Here is a 14,198-nt window from a genome sequence, read left to right on the forward strand (position 1 = left end):
AAAAGGACACGTTGACTCTGCCAGATATGCCGATCTTACAAACGTTCATTTTATCCCGTTAGGAACATTCAATGTGAATCTGAACATGTTCAAGAAATGAATGGCTTGGAAAGAGATTGCTATCAAATCCACACTTTGTTTCCTCAAAGAACTCGTCACGTGTTTTGGAATAGTGAGAAAGAACCTGCAAAAAGCAGAACGACGCAAACCACGTGCACCACTGTTATGATGCTTCTGTTTGACTACGTTGGAGCATAAATTGAAGGTTTCTTGTTAGTTTTCACACAATGACCAATGGAACCTGTGGCTGCAGTAGGAAGGCAATTATTCTTGCTGCCAGTGTCCTTAATAGCAGCGGGGCAGAGCTTGTAAATGTATGAATCTTGTCCAGATTGACTTTCTTCTTGATAAATCTAAAATGGAAGAAAAAAAATGCTGGGCTTACCACAGTTCTACAATAAAACCTGTACGGACCATGCAATTACTAATAATGGTGGGAAATGGAAGTATAAATGCAGTGCATCTAAGGAATTATTTTTCTGATGACGTCTTTTTAACTCACTACATATTAAAAACAATTTTTTTTTTAAAGTGGAATATGTCACAATGGGCTTGTTACTTTTTTCAACTGTCGTGGATGACGACATATTGTTAAAAAAAAAAAAAAGCAGTAATGGAGCATTACAACAGCAATGTTGTTGATGTTGTCATTTCTGAGAAAATGTGTTGAGTCCTGTCTCAACCTAAACAATACCGTCTTCTGGGTTTTCTAAAAATGGTCCAGCTCATCTGAAAAAACCCCACACACACTTACAAGTAAATCTAATTTACTAACAAAATAAATCAGGGATGTCTACATGCTGAAAAACTCTTTCTTTATTTTCCATCTTTGGGGCTCTCATCTCAATGAGGTCAAATGATTTGAAACACGATTCATTGAATTTCTCCACCACTGCAAATGATTTACCTTTTACTGCCTCCTTTATCACAAACCTGTCATTTCTGTATTGCCCTATTCATTCATTCATATTGCTCGAAATGGAGGGATGGAGTTTTAAAACTCTACTCTGCATGCACTAACAATTCTGTGGTGGCGTACGTACGTGCGTGTGTGTGTGTGTGTGTGTGTGTGTGTGTGTGTGTGTGTGTGTGTGTGTGTGTGTGTGTGTGTGTGTGTGTGTGTGTGTGTGTGTGTGTGTGTGTGTGTGTGTGTGTGTGTGTGTGTGTGTGTGTGTGTGTGTGAGAGAGAGCTTTCACACAAGCAAGGCTCAAAGCTCATTTCTCCTGCAGTTCAGCATTGGCGTAGTTGCTGCAGCTATGCAGGTTGCAGGAGCTTATGAGGCTGTGGTGCAGACAGCCTTCACACATAGAGCTCGGTGCTTTGGGAGCTCTCTCTCTCTCTCACACACACACACACACACACACACACACACACACACACACACACACACACACACACACACACACACAAACAGCAGCGGTGCTTATTGGTATTTCTTACAACATCAGCGGGGGAGGAGAGGACACCGAGATTGGAAAGTAAAGGACAGGCCAATACGAGGGCGAAGGAGGGATGCGCAAGATAGGAACAAGGGAGAGGGGGATATTCCAAATTGAGCTCAGATAAATATGGAGAGCGTGAGATTGTTGTAAAAGATGAGGAGGGGGAGGGGCGAGCGAGTTAATAGAGGGAAGCAAATGGCGTGAAGAAAAGCAATTAAGAGAGGTGAGTGAAGGCCAGTCATAGGAAACAAGTTGTTAGTTTTATGCCATTTTGGACGTAGTTTGGGTGCACATGCTGTGATCACACTTGAAGTTAAATGGATATTAAGGCCAGTGGAGAGGCGTATCGATCGTCAGCACCTGGAGGCTGTGAGAACGTTGGAGCCTCACTGGAGAAAATAAAAAGGGTGTTATCAGAGCTTCTCTGCAGGCTTGTTGAGCAAATTAAGATTACAACACAACAAGAGCGTCCAAAGGATTTTCCTCTCAGTCAAAACGGAAACAAGCCAAGCATTATACAATCGCGCTTTACCTGACGCGAGACGAAATAACGACGCTCATCTATAATTGGGATGTTTTTTCATTTCAAGGTCAGTAAATATGCATGAAAGGAGGAACTTGTCTTGGTAATGTTTTATCAGTCTCAGCCAGGGTTGAACAATCAATCAAATTACGATGTAGTGGAATACAGTTTAATTCATTTGTTTGTTGTCTTTATGTAATGTATCATTTGTGGCGGCAGGTTAGCACATCCGTGTTTAGAGATCTGAAGTTGGGGGTAGTCACCGGTCATGTGGCATTTGGAAGCTGAGCCACAAGTGGCCACCACTCATATTCCATAAACGCAATATTAAGCAGAATTGTGTGGGACCTCATAGAACATGTTACTCTATTGCAATAAAAATTTGGGGGGTGACCTCCCTAGCAAACATTTTCACTTCACAGCTGCGTCCCTTCTGAGTCTCCAGACAATTTTTTTTTGTTGTTGTTTTAAGTTCCCTGACATTGCAAGACATCCAAGAAATGGACGTTTTCGCCCGCTGCGTCATGCATTAGTAATGGGCGGCATGCAAAATAGATCACGTGCAACTTCAATGAGTGGCAAAGCAGGTTGCGGCTCAAAAAAAAAAACAGATTTGTAGATAAAACACGTGCCTCTGAGTTAACACTATTAACACACACACACAGGACAGAACGAATGGTGTGTCATTGGTGTGTTTATCTTTCCCCTTTTTCCTGTAGGGAATGTTTGACTTTGATAAGACAGAAATTGTCTGTTAGCTCATCCCTTAAAATGTGGGTCTTCTTCTGCTGTTTCTGTTGGTTTGATAGACAGATTGCCAAATAGACAGATGGAGGAATAGAAAATGGATGGATAGACGGACGAACGGATGGAAAGACAGATAGCCTCTGATGGATTCCTCCGCCTCCTCCTCTTCATTGAAGTATTCCGAGTGTGCCTGCATAACAAAGTGCGGCCTGTATATCAGGTCTGTGACTTAATCCATACAGGGAATAATTGAATGGCCGCGGCAGCCTCCGGCTGGCTGGGAGTCAGTCTTACTTTAGTTGCCAAAGTTCACTATATGTAGGACTTCTTTGTACTTCATGATTGTAACAATTATGTACAGTCGTCAATTTTGGCGCCAAAGGCTGACCTTGTCGTGGGGCTCTCCACCAACCCACTTTGTTTTCTGTTCAACATTATAATTAGCTGACATCTTAAAAGCCCCATTAGAGAATTCAGAATTTGAAAATGATTCTTTTTTTTTTAGTTCTATAGTTGTCCTAAAAATAACTGGTTGTGCATCTGAGTGTGTCTTTAGGCATGAACTGTCCAGCCCCCCCACTCCCTATGTGACACTATGTGTCAGCCAAAGAACATGCCACATGTAGAGAGAGCTACTCCATCTACATGCATTTTGCATAAGTGGAATTAAGGAGAGGACCTCTATACATGCAACGCTCGTCCATGGAGTGGCGGCTGTCCTTTGAGGGGAAAACAGAAATAGATGGTGGGTGGTGCTATGTGGAAACAAGGCACGAATGAAGTCAAAGATTATTGATGCTTTTTAGTTGTTTTGTTGTTGTCTACACATTTTGGAGGAAATACTTTGGAATCGAATATACAGGGATAAACAATGAAAATAGAATCGACACGGCAATGTGATGCAATTTTCAAAGTGCAAAGGCTGCAAATTGGTTGATTAGTAAGCTTTATTTTTAAATGTATTATTTATTCATTTAGTTATTCGTATTTTTCTTTCTTTATTTATTTATTTAAATTTCCTTTCCCTCTTATTAATTTGTGATTCATCAACCTTAGCCTAAAATGAAGGACATCAGGATTGGATTTTTTTGTTGTTGTTGTTGTTCAGCCCTGCATGGTAGTAATAAAAGATCACGTGTAGCATGCCACAATAGACAGGTAGCTAAAAAGCAAGCGCCTCTTCAATAATGCCCATTTAATGGTTATAGTGTTATATTTTCTCTTTCCAAGCCGGAGCCGCACAACAAAAGCGCTGAAGTGAAGCAATTGCCTTGCTCTGACATACTGAGAAGGTCCTGAAACGGTAAATAACTCAAATCTAACCGATTTTGGCTTGTACTTAATTCATTTGTGATTGTAATAAAAAATGCACTTTACATAGCAAATAATATAGAAACAATTCTTCACTTGTTTTGACGTATACTGTCCTTATATATAGATAATTTCATTTTCTAGTCATTATAGTGTGTACGCATGTTGCATTATTCATCACATGGGTATTATGAAAAAGTCACTTTTTAATGACTTGTATAATCATATTTTGGTCTCTGAGTACCTGGGTCACCAATCAAGTTTGACATCACATGTCCCAGTAAAACTTATCTCCCCATTTCTTAATATGCGCCTGTGAGCTTCTCTGTCCATGATTGACAGCTTTGCCCTGGAATGAATGATTCGCCGGTTTCAAAACTATACTGTCAGAAATGTCAACACCAAAAGCTAAGCAAGGCTGATGTGAGTTTTGCAAGATGGACACATATTAGCATGAGCTAACATTAACTCCTGATAAATGGTACATTTTGGATGTTTTTATTTTTTGTACTTTATACTTTTTCGCTTTGTTTTGCTATGATCAACCTCCTAGCTCTTGCTATGGGGCCGCACGGAACAAATAGTCACAACTGTGCATACGTTCTGACTGATTTGACAAACTGGAATGGAATTGAGTGTCTTCCTCAAGCAGCTGCTCATGCACAGTCTCAACTCTACGCAGGGTGAGCTGACAAGTGAAACAGACAGGATGAAGAGCGCGCATGGATTTTCCAGCTTGGGGGTTGGGGGTATTTGCTGGAACTGGGAGAGTCATTGTGCCCGAGATGTGCCTGCAGATGATTTACCAGCTGCCATATCCATTCAGGGGGGGGGGGGGGAAGCAGAGGTTGTTTTGTTGCTCGGCCATCCATCTCCTGACACAGATAACGAGGGAGACGTGCAACACTCATGTCCACACACAACAAAACTCTTGTGGTATATAAATGCACATACACTTACACTGGCAGGAGTGCCTTGAGATAAGAGTTGAAGATGTTGAATTTTAAAATAGCGCTCTGTGATATGATTAAAAAAAATTACAGTAATGACATAATCAGATAGAATTAAATATACTTTGAATATTATTACAGTAAAAAACATTACCTTCTAGTTAGCCTGGGCTGACCCATGATTTATAGGAGGAAAACGTCAAAGGATTTTCTCCCTAATTTAATATTCTAGTGCACTTCAAAATTTCAAACAAAAAACAGTTCCCCCGTCAAAGACAAAATCCCTCGAAGCAAACACAGCAAAGTTTACGCAACACGGTGTAGCGAGGAGTGCCGTGACCTCAGCCTCTTCACGTCCAGCATCTGCACTTCATTTGCATCTCAGAGAGAAGAGGCATTCCTTTGAGGACAACAATGTCAAAATCTTAAACAGAGCAAATCGATGGTTCGAGAGGTAACCGTAAGATGGAAACGGAACTTCTAAAACATCATCAATAAACAATAAAAAAGCACTCTGGTAGAGTCAATCCAAAATGATTGCTCTATTTGTAAAATATTTGTTTTGTATTGGATCGACCTAAATTGTGTACGTGTCCCCAACGTTGTGGCCAGCGAGCGTGTTTTTACCAGCTTAAATCAAACACGTTCCAGCTATGGAATGAACCAGTTCAGTCGATTTAACAGACAGTCAATTAGCCAATAAGGAGGCCAAGAGGCAAGTGTGGGCCATAATATTGATTGCACACTTCCTTTACCAAAAACAATGATTAATTGGCAGGATATAATTATCTAAAAGACATATTTAATAGACTACACTAATTTCATTCATTTGAACCATTGTTAGACAAACAAAATGAATGTCTCAAGGTATGTTAGTATCTGCTTGAACATATTTTCACATCTATTTATTGACTATTTTTGTTCCCTCACAAACATTACACAGCAACAACAACTTTAAACGAGTCGGCAACAAGGATTGGAGCTGAAATTAAAATGCCTCTCAGGTTTTGTGCCAGGAATAGAAAAAGCTGCCATGTCTCAGTAAGGGGGCCACTTTGCTAACCCATTTGGGCACCTTGAAGCCTTGTGGCAACTATGAATGTTTAATTAGCGCATTGCGGGTTTTAATATTTGATTACCACGTTACAGGTAGGATAGAGTAAAACACTGTTGAGTATTCCTGTTGATGCCCCGCAAAGACAACTGCGGTTCAGGGCCAAGAACTGCGTTTCAGACAAATAAAATCACAAGCACACACACTGCCGAAATCCTTTCAATGCACTCGAGCAAAAGCCCTGAGCTGAATCTGAAGTGGCAAGTGTACACAACAACAAACATCCTGTTGTGTCATGACCTTACAAGTCGGGTCAACGCGACCTATTCTTCAACTTGAGTCAGCACGGCGATAATAGAGTGGCACATCTGTACCTCAATCATACAAACACCTCAGGGCGTCGTGTTGGGGGGGGGGTCTTAGAAATGTGTGAGACGAACCTGAAAGGCTTCAGGTATTGCACAGCGACCCTAACAGAGGAAATGGTCTGAAAAGAGTTGGGGGGGGAAAAAATGAATATTATTTCGAAATTGTTAGAAAAATGTATATATATGTTATCATGCGTTCTCTAATCAATGCTTTACCGCAATATTACTGCAATATATGCTTGCTGTTTGGCCTTGCTGTTTTTATGATGTACCACAGAAGAGAAAAGGTACGGCTGGGCCAGGAGAGAGGTCAGACAGGACGCAGCTGATAACTCAGCAAAAAGAAGACATCTACCGAGACAGTTCCTTCTTAACAAAGACCGCTTTGTTAGACAACATGCCTCATTGCTGTCTTGCACTTCAGATGAACCTACAAGTGACCATCAAAGTCTGGGTTTTCCAAGCTATCTTGATCGTTAGATTATGTTTGTGCGTATCCAGTAATTAATAACCTAGCTTGTCTCATCCTACTCAAGGTCGTAAAACCTCCCTTGCTAGAGCTCAAGGACTTTCTCTTCTCAACTCAAACTCCTTTTTCTCACGTTCTTATTATTTTGCTTACGAGGCAAAGCCCACGTGCTCCCCCCCCCTTCCTTTAGGGGCTTTTGCCTCACAATTGTGGGTAGGGCAAATCCAAATAAAAAGAGCGGGAGTGTACACAGATATTTAGTGTTGTGAGATTGTTGTAAACTATCTGTACTGCACTCCTCGCGAGAAAAGACTTGATATTCTGTCTCACTTGTGATTTGTTTGCTGATGCTCTTCTCTTAATAGTTGTTCAGTCAGCGATTTAAACCTGACAGAAATTGGGGGCTCGTTCCGGGACCTCGACACACCTTGAACGGTTCCAGCGGACTCTTCGACACAGGCGAAAATCCTCGGCCGAGGTAAACAAAAGCCCTTTGACGGGACTGTCTCGATCAGTCCGGCTGGACACCGGGAGGGTTGACGAGGCTATCCGAGGAGGAGAATCAGCAGACCGTGAGTAGGAATATTAATTCTACTAAAAAGAAATGGTTGAGCGGTGACAAGAGGTCACCTAATGAATGAGCGGTGACGAGGTCACTTAAAACGAGCAGTGACAAGACGTCACTTAAAGACCTTGAGAATTCTAGACCCTATCAAGTGCAATAGGAGCAGTTAAATTCCGCGGGGGCGTTGTGGAGCCCCCTAACTTGTACGTTAGTTAAATTCCGCAGTGGGAGGGGCGGACTCCTCTGTTATTCCTAAAAAAAAAAAACGCGCGTGGTGTGTTTGTGTTTGTGTACGGTTTGACTGAGAGTGATCTCATTTGAGCGCTCCTCTATATAAGCACACAGGATTGTAAACAGTGGCTTTGTGTGGGGGCAGAGGCAAGAACTCTCCGCTCCCTTCGGGGAGGTGAAAGGAGACTTACCACACATCGAACTTTTAACCACTGTCCTGTGAATAAAGTTGGTTTTAGGACACTGTAGGTGCCATTCAAACTACCAACTCCAAAATTTAGAAAAATAAACCATGGGAAACTTAAATAGTAAGCGAAAGTCCCTACCCCGACATGAACTAAAATGCAAAGATTGGAAAATAATTGAAAGGCAGGATCCCGACCGACTTAAAAAAAAAAAAAAAAAAAGATTTCGATAAATGGGTTAAAAAATATAAATTTGAGGGAGAACTAGAAGAAGTACAAGAGCGGGAAGAGAAAACACATGCTACAAATTCAAAACTAAAGATCATAGCGAAGTTGTATCCGCAAATACATGACACACACAAAATTGAGGAATCACCTCCTCCTTATGGGTTGATGGACAGAGCCACTAGGCAGAAAAGCCCGCTAGAAATGGATTGGTCAAAGGAAATCAGAGCAAATTATACAGAAATAGGGAGAACAAAGCAAAATGATAATGAAACCTTTGATGAGTATCGAGTGCGAATGACAAAAGTGTTTAAAACACACAGTGGACTGGTGGAAGATAATGCGCCTCAAGGTGCTTATCAACAGCAATTAAAAAATGCCATCCACGCAGGGTCCAGACCAGCAATACAAGGCTGGGTGATCAAACATTATATAGGCATGAACACCGGAACTTTGGAGGAATACATAAATCATGCCCTCCATGCGGAAAAAGTAGTAATAGACAAACAAAAACGAAAACGAATGAAAGCTACAAAAGACACTTTTCTGGTAGACCAGGATAGTGACACTTTTTACCAAAATGCAGGCAGAGGACAGAAAGGCCAGAGAGGGCGAGCAATGTCTAACAGAGGAGGCTTTAGAGGCCGAGGAAGAGGAGTTGTGCAACCTCCAATAGAATGCTGGAATTGCGGAGAAAACGGTCACATGGCACGTGACTGCACAAATTAACAAAGACAGTTATGGCTAGGCCAAAACCAAATCAAATCAGGTTTCCATGTAATGAAGTGGGAACCTGGCTGCCAAAATTAAAGAGAAATTAGCTTAAATATACAGGAGATATTTGTGTTAAAAGGATAAAGTAAGATAAAGAAACACTGAAGTTAAAATTGGCTAAATAAATGGAAAAGAATTACAAATAGCTTCTAAAAGTAAAATAAAGAATAAATCTGACAAGTAAGACGAGCAAAAAGTTGTTCTTAGTGGGATCTATGTGGTCTTATACGTATGTTGTGCGTCATCCTTTTGTGTTGGTGTGTGTGCGTGTGCGCGCAGAGGATCCTCATGAATGTTGTGTGTATGAGTGTGAGTGCGATGTGGGTCCTATGGAAGAAATCAGTAATGGAGAATGTTCAGGAGGCTGTTGAGCGATAATAGGGAAATTGAGAAGTAGACGATGATGTGTTTAAGTTGGTTGGAGAAACTAAGATGAGCAGTGTGTGGAAGTAGAGAGAATAAGACGTGTGTGGCAGAAAGTGACTAGAACGGTGGTTTGATAGGATGAGAATAAGAGACAGCAAATGTTGTGTAGAAGACAGTGAAAGATGTCGAATGTGAACATGATGAAGGGGGCAACAGCAAAGTTGGCCTGCCCTTTGAGAAGGTGAGACTGATAAGCGTGCCTGCGTTCGCGCGTAGTCTCGGGGCGGGGCTGTGCACGTGGGCCTTTGCTATGCTCGTGTGGGCGGTGGGCCGGCATCATGGTTGTTGCAGGAAATGGCCAGCCTGTGACCAATCAACATTGATGCTGCGCCCCCCCCTCGCACGAGGGGTGCTATGGCTGCGGGCGAAGCAGGGAAAGTGTGAGTTTCTCAGAGAATGTTTGAATATTTGAAACAGGGTGATGCTTAAGGAAGATGTGACAATATTTGCATGAAGGATAACAGGCGCTGATGAGAAAAAAAAGTGTAATCAAAACGTCAAAATAGAGGATGACGTTTGCGCAGCGTTGTTTGTTGGTATTGTTTGTGAGCTGTGTCTCTGCTGTAAGTTTTTGTGTTGTCTGTGTGCTGTCAGTGTTATGTGTTAAAATTGGCTAATGTAGGTGCACAAAAGAATTTGCTAGACTGTAGTCTATCTGATTTGCACCGCAAAACAAAAGCAATTTTGTGAAAATAAGAAGAAAAGAAAGGCGAGCAATTTTTTGTGGGCAGAAACTGGTCCACAATGCATTAATGCCTAGCCCTGATGAAACAAAATTTGAGAGATGGAAAGAACTTGCTTTCTGGAATTGGATGAAGCAAAATTATTAAATAACATTTCAAAACTAAATTTGGAAGAAATAGTCGATTGGTTGTGTCAAGACTACACAAGTTTTTACATTTCAGAATAAGAGAGTGATTGAGTTAGTTAAAGTTAAGAAACAACAACAATTGACTATTATATTAATTTACTGGCGGTTATTTTGTTGGTTTTTATCTTTTTATCTTGATTGGTTTGACACCTTGAGGGAGAAAAGATTAGGATGTGGAACACGGGTTGAGACAACCAGTTACACACGCAAAGCATGTGTGCACTGGGACACTGAGAAGCATTTTGAAAGGTGTGTCAAATTAAATGAAGATGAAATCATATGTAGTAATACAACACTTTACTACATATGGATGCTCTAAATCATACAATTGAGTAAAATAAAACATACATTTTGATTTTCATTCAAATTGCTAAGATTCTTGTGATAAACGATGAGAGAATGATTGAAAAGAAACTGCAAAAAACTACAAGAAACTACAACTACGCTAGTTGTGGAAGCAGTCCAATTGCCACGAAAAATAGCTATATGCACGTGTGCAGGGCACACATGAGACTGATAAGGTGCCAAGAGGTAACAAGCTTGCGGACGGAACCGCATAGCTGTAGTGCAAAAGACGCTTCAAATTTTGTACACACAAGAAGCAGATTAAATTACTGAAACGTTTTTAAAGATGTGCAGCGACAAAGTCCATAGGCTGAAATTCGATTATGGACGAAAAGGGGGCCAGAGTGGGGAATGGTATCTATAAATGACCAGAAGACTGACCTATCCTACAAAAAACCTATACAAGTGGGCAGCGATGTTGAGCCATGGTTGTGTGTCGCATGGCTCAAGAGGGGGGATAATGGGGCAGTTCAGTCAGCTTTATACAACATATGAATTGATTCATATTCAAAACATTTATAAAACTAAATTTTTGTAGAGTTTAACATGTGCTAATCACAATCCACAGGGTTATAATGCCTGGTCATAATAGATGCATTCTCAAAATGGTTTGAATTGGCTTCAACAAAAACACTGAATGCCTTAACAGTGGCAAAAAACGTTATGTAAAGAAATAATGCCGAGATATGAGATTTCAGAAATTAATTCTCATGACAGGACATAAAGTGTGAAAATGTGCATGGAAAAAACTGGAAGATCATGGACAAAATGTTTAGACCCGGTCAAACTGTTCATAAATATTACAATTACTGTGGGTTTAACCCCGTATAAAATTGTTTGGGCGACAATATAGATTACCATGTTTTGGAACCAAGTGGGAAACTAAGGATGATTAAAATTTGGTAGAAATAAAAAAGAAAAAAGGAAACAATGTTGTTTAAAAGATCAATTTGACCTTTGCAGGATGATCTGCTGTGTCGGATCTGGACTGCAATGAAAATATGATGTTTATATGTGTACTTTGTCAACAACCACTGTAGATGTTAAAGAATGGGATGATTATATCTAAAATTAATGTGGATATTTTGTTTCAGGTAACTATAAGAGTTACTGAAAAACGAAACAATTGATTGCTAATGGCAAAACAAGCTGTAAAGACAAGAAGCAAAAATTGAATATTTCATATGTATGGATTTGCAACCGATTCTTTATGTTGTATCGTTGCCATTGACCAAAGATTGCGTGAAATCTGTCACATCTACTGATTGTGAAATGTGTGACAGAGCATTCTATATAGTAATATCCATTGAAAAAAGAAAAAAGAAGCCATTGCTTTCAGAGAATGTAGTCAAGCTAAATTGTATATGTATCAACATGCCAAGATCTGGGAAAAAGCTGGAAAAACAAACAAACAAAATGTCTTTAAATTTGAGAGGCGACAATGATCTGACTGAAATTGATGCAATCAGAGTCCCCAGAGGAGTTCCTGATTAATAAGAATTAATTGACCAAATTGTAGCAGGATGGGAGTCTTCCATTTGCTGGTGGTGTACGATGAACAAGAACGTCGACATGATACATTACAACCATTGCAACATGCAGAAATTGGGCAAAGGACACAAGCGGGACTTGAGGCAGTGCACGAACAGCTAGCCACGCCTTCCCTAATGTCAATCCAGAACCGCAATGCTCTTGTTATGTTGTTGTCTGAGAAAGGAAGGGTCTACGCAATGTTCAGGGAACAATGCTGCACCTTCATCCAGAATGACACCGCCCCTGATGGGAGCCTGACGAAGGCGATTGCAAGCTTGCAATCCCTCAAAACGAGGATGAAAGAGCACAACAAGTGGATGACTGCTTTTGGGAAGTATAAAGCCCTTGTGTCCTCAATTACTGCTATACTCACCTTGTGTGGTTGTTGTTGTATTCCATGTCTCCGTGCTCTGTTTAATCGTCTCATCACTACAGCAATATCGCCCATGGAAGACAAGATGGCCGGGGTATGCCTCTAATGTCTGAACGCCAGCATGTTGATGATAACGATGATGATGATGGAATTTTTGCACTTGGGTCTACAGACTTCTTCCCAGATCTGGGTGTTTCCGAATGATAGTATCGCAACGTTTATCCTTTCTTGGTGTAAACTTATTTGTGCTCATACTTGTGATCCTACGGCTGAAAATCTTTTTGAAGTGGCCGGTTTTCGGTGATAAGATGGTCTCTGAGAACTTATGATACTCAGGGGGGAATTGTTAGAAAAATGTATATATATGTTATCATGCGTTCTCTAATCAATGCTTTACCGCAATATTACTGCAATATATGCTTGCTGTTTGGCCTTGCTGTTTTTATGATGTACCACAGAAGAGAAAAGGTACGGCTGGGCCAGGAGAGAGGTCAGACAGGACGCAGCTGATAACTCAGCAAAAAGAAGACATCTACCGAGACAGTTCCTTCTTAACAAAGACCGCTTTGTTAGACAACATGCCTCATTGCTGTCTTGCACTTCAGATGAACCTACAAGTGACCATCAAAGTCTGGGTTTTCCAAGCTATCTTGATCGTTAGATTATGTTTGTGCGTATCCAGTAATTAATAACCTAGCTTGTCTCATCCTACTCAAGGTCGTAAAACCTCCCTTGCTAGAGCTCAAGGACTTTCTCTTCTCAACTCAAACTCCTTTTTCTCACGTTCTTATTATTTTGCTTACGAGGCAAAGCCCACGTGCTCCCCCCCCCTTCCTTTAGGGGCTTTTGCCTCACAATTGTGGGTAGGGCAAATCCAAATAAAAAGAGCGGGAGTGTACACAGATATTTAGTGTTGTGAGATTGTTGTAAACTATCTGTACTGCACTCCTCGCGAGAAAAGACTTGATATTCTGTCTCACTTGTGATTTGTTTGCTGATGCTCTTCTCTTAATAGTTGTTCAGTCAGCGATTTAAACCTGACAGAAATGTCAACTTATCAGCTTCTTGCATGGCAGCAAACTGGATTAATAATTTTTCATCCTTGGAGTCATTTGTCACAGACATGTTCTTAAAATACTTTTTCAGGTTGGGGAAAAAATACAAACTGTTTCGTTTAAGGGAGATAAAGAAAGGCATAGTATTGCCTGTTAGTCACCCTCAGTAGAGTGCATCGCCTGTGGAGGCCTTACGTGGCACCAAATGACGGAGGGCAGGAGGGGCATTGCTAACAACCTTGATATTCTTTGGGAACACCATGTTGACTCCTCTCCTTTTTTCCTTGTGAAAGACAGCGCACACACACAAACACGGTAGCAAACCGCAACTCTTATTCTCACGCAATGGACTGGAACTAACTCACCCATTCCTGCGGCTGTCTCTCTCACATTCACACACAATAGTCCCCACAAGGTCCCTATCATATTTGACCCACAAAATTCCTTTTAGCCCGACAAATGAATCAATTGGGGTGCTTTTGCGAAGCTGCGCTGGTCTAGCAGCCAGCAAGTCACATTGCTCAAGCGGCAACACAACACATCAACACATTCTATAAATATTACAGTCAAAATCTCAAGTCAAACTGGCATATTTTTCTTTAATCTGAAACAACAAAAATGTCGGTCTTCCAAGTATAAAAAGACCTTAAATGCATCATAATAAAATGTAAACATATATATTTGTATTTT

This window comes from Syngnathus acus, chromosome 21, assembly GCF_901709675.1.
Source record: "Syngnathus acus chromosome 21, fSynAcu1.2, whole genome shotgun sequence".
Taxonomy (NCBI): domain Eukaryota; kingdom Metazoa; phylum Chordata; class Actinopteri; order Syngnathiformes; family Syngnathidae; genus Syngnathus; species Syngnathus acus.